Below are 3,112 nucleotides of genomic sequence, written 5' to 3'. Positions count from 1 at the left end.
AAGGGAATATTCCACAGCCCTTCCAAAATAAGGTTGGGATGGGAATGCTCAAATTTCTATAGACATCTATGATATATCTAGATTCTCACCAATATATTTAAGCCTATCCAAACGATCGATCGAATTAATCTTTAATAATTCCTTATCTTTAAGGTTTAAAATTTCTTTACTGAGATTATATATTTCAAATATTGGGCATTGTGACTTAGAAAATTCTGACAGTCTGTGTCATGAATTAGTTTCCTTTTTTATAAATTCTGCTTTCGGTCATGATCGATCATATGACCGAAAGCGTAACAGCACTGCATGCATGCATGCACCAGATGATGAATCCAATCCCTTTTGACAACTAGCTAGCTAGCTAGGACCATGCAACTTTTACCAATATTATAGATACATGCAATTTCCCGTCGCAATAGCCTGCATTCCCATCCATTTAGCCATATTCCCTTTCTCTTACCTGTTACTTAGGATATATATAAGAATTTGAACAACTCTCTTGATTTGAAATATTCAAATTGCCAAAAATTGGGATTGTATATATGCTGGCGTTGCTTGTCACAAGTATTGCACCCGCACTTATATATAAGGCTTCAGGCCTAGATCATGGTACTATAATATCCTCTCGAGTAATGTTAGATACAAGTTTTAAATAGACAAGTCTCATATAAACTTTTTGTAAAACAATTTTTTTAACACTTTTTTAAGGTAAGATCCACTTTTTTATAAGAGTTTATATGAGAGTTGTCTATTTGGAGCTTGTACAAATAATTTCTCTATCCCCTTTCTTAACCTCCAAGAAATATTGACCAATATTAGGTAAATCTGTAGTGGACGCAGTTCTTTCATCAGTTCGATCGGGCCAAAATGTTGATGATCATGATTTGTTGATGCTTTTGTCTATTTTTAGGGGATGACATCGTGATATTGAAACTGCCTTTACCTAAAATTGGAACAATATCGTAAATATCTTTCCATGTTATTGTACTTTATTAGGTGGAAATAATCTGTGATGCTGTAATTTTTTAGAACTTGTAAATGAGAAATATATATAGTTTTCAAGCTATACGAAAAAGTACTGCATGATCTACGAAATATATATAGCTCTACAGTAGGGTGGGGGGGAAGAAGGAAAGAAAAAGATGACGCGGAAGGAAGGATACAGAAGGAACAGAATGAGAAGAAATGTGGATCAGAGAGAACATAATTAACGAAAGTGCAGATATATATTTAGAGAAAGTAAGAGAGAAAAAGAATAACTTTACTTTTTCAAAACATATAATATATATATATATATATATATATATATATATATATAATACTAACAAAAGATCATGTGAGACACTGATGTTTGGGGTAGTTGTGTGTTTGCGTGTGAATGATACCAACTCCTTTTAATTTGATATAAAACCCAGAATAGCTGAGGTTTCTCACAATTTCATTGTCCAGTTGTTTGCTGATCTCTTTGTGCTTCAGAGTAAAAGGTTTTAGTCTTTGTGTGTGTTAAGCACTAAGCAGTGATGAACGACCCTAAGTACCCATATGCTTACCCTGCCCAAGGTATGAGGACTTCCTTTTCTTCTTTCTTTCTTTCTTCTTCTTTTTTTTTTTTTTTTTTTTTTTCTCCTAATTTCTGATCATCTTTCCTGTTTTCAACGAGTTTCCTACCTACTACTTCGTTCGTCTCTCTCTTTATTTTCTGCTAGTATTTTCGGATTAAAGCCTTTAATTTTTCTTGTCGAATCACGGGTTGAACTACTAACTAAAAACTAGAATTTAAAAAAGGATTAAACTTTCCTTTGTTTGAGTGGGAAAGGTCTAAAATATAAATTTCTGCGATTAGCATGATCAGGAATAGTACTCTTTAATGTCTTTTTGAAGATATATTCCTTTCGGCACATCATGCTGCTACATCCTTTTCTGCATGAGTCGATATATATGCTTGTCACTTCACTTAATTAGTCTCACATATTTGGTTTCAGTTTTGAAGAATTCTGCATTAATATTGGTAGTCTTAAATATTTTCCTGGCCTCTTAGAATATGATGAAATCAATGATTTTTTCTAAATTAATTTGTTTACATTTTTTGTCAACTTGGTCGGGCGTTAATCTTTACAGGTTATTATCAAGGACCCCCAGTGATGGCACCTCCGCAATATGCTGCTGCACCACCCAGGAGAGCAGAACCAGGTTTCCTTGAGGGATGGTAAATTAATGTCTCACCATCACCATGCTTGTGTCTGCAATATTAGACTTCCATATCTCTCTCTTACAAAATTTAAAAAAAAAAAAAAAAAAAAAAAAAGAACATAGAAGAAACATAGAATCATCTCAATAGTTCCTGAAGGTGCTTTATTTTGTCTTAAATCTTAAAAAAAAATGATTTTGTTTTGGGTGTTTTTTTGCAGTTTAGCGGCTCTCTGTTGCTGTTTCCTAATTGACGAGTGTTGCTGCGACCCATCCATAATCTTTATGTGCTGATCATCATCCTGCATGTAATTTCATGCACGTACGAATATTTCCCGCTTATAAATAGTATCATGCTCGAAGAAGTTGTTATTGCTGATCAGTTAAATTCACGCGTGCGTACATGTATGTAGACTTTGTTTTAAATTCGCAGTTTCTATGTCTATCGATCTTCGTATGGTGTAGTTTCTCAGAGACTATATATAATATTCATCAATTTCTCTTTATAATTTGGTATGCTGGTTTGCATTATTCCTTTTATATATATATATATATATATATATATATATATTAATATCGAGAAGTAGTAATATTGTTGTGAAAGAACAAGTGAAATCAAATACAAGCAAATTAATTACACGGCACAAACTTAACGCGGTCTATCAATGTGCCTATGTCCACAAAGCTGCAGAGGGTTTTATCACAAAATATACTTTGGGACGAAATTTTACTATTCAGAACACTTAGGGCATACTAAACTGTTCATTAAATACATATTATGGTGTCACATGGCGAAAACTCTAATTTTCACTTTTCTGTATTATTTGCTCGACCAAAGTGTCGAGCATGCCTCGACTGAGATCTCTGACTAATGCTCGCTTGAGCTACCTGTCTAACAAGACTTGAGCGAACTCTCTACCTGAGC

At 33.6% G+C, this 3,112-nt stretch overlaps 1 long non-coding RNA gene across 1 annotated transcript; it reads left to right on the top strand.

Moving 5' to 3' along the window:
• The first annotated feature begins 1,431 nt into the window (after nucleotides 1-1,431).
• LOC108985541 lies at nucleotides 1,432-2,696 on the top strand. The gene is made up of 3 exons (XR_001995212.2): nucleotides 1,432-1,560; nucleotides 2,119-2,206; nucleotides 2,409-2,696. It is a non-coding gene; the product is annotated as an uncharacterized LOC108985541 (long non-coding RNA).
• The last annotated feature ends 416 nt before the right edge of the window (nucleotides 2,697-3,112 follow it).

Source organism: Juglans regia, chromosome 8 (genome assembly GCF_001411555.2).
Source record: "Juglans regia cultivar Chandler chromosome 8, Walnut 2.0, whole genome shotgun sequence".
Lineage (NCBI taxonomy): Eukaryota > Viridiplantae > Streptophyta > Magnoliopsida > Fagales > Juglandaceae > Juglans > Juglans regia.
The sequence above is the reverse complement of the archived record's forward strand: the minus strand, read 5'-3'. Positions and strand labels throughout refer to the sequence as shown.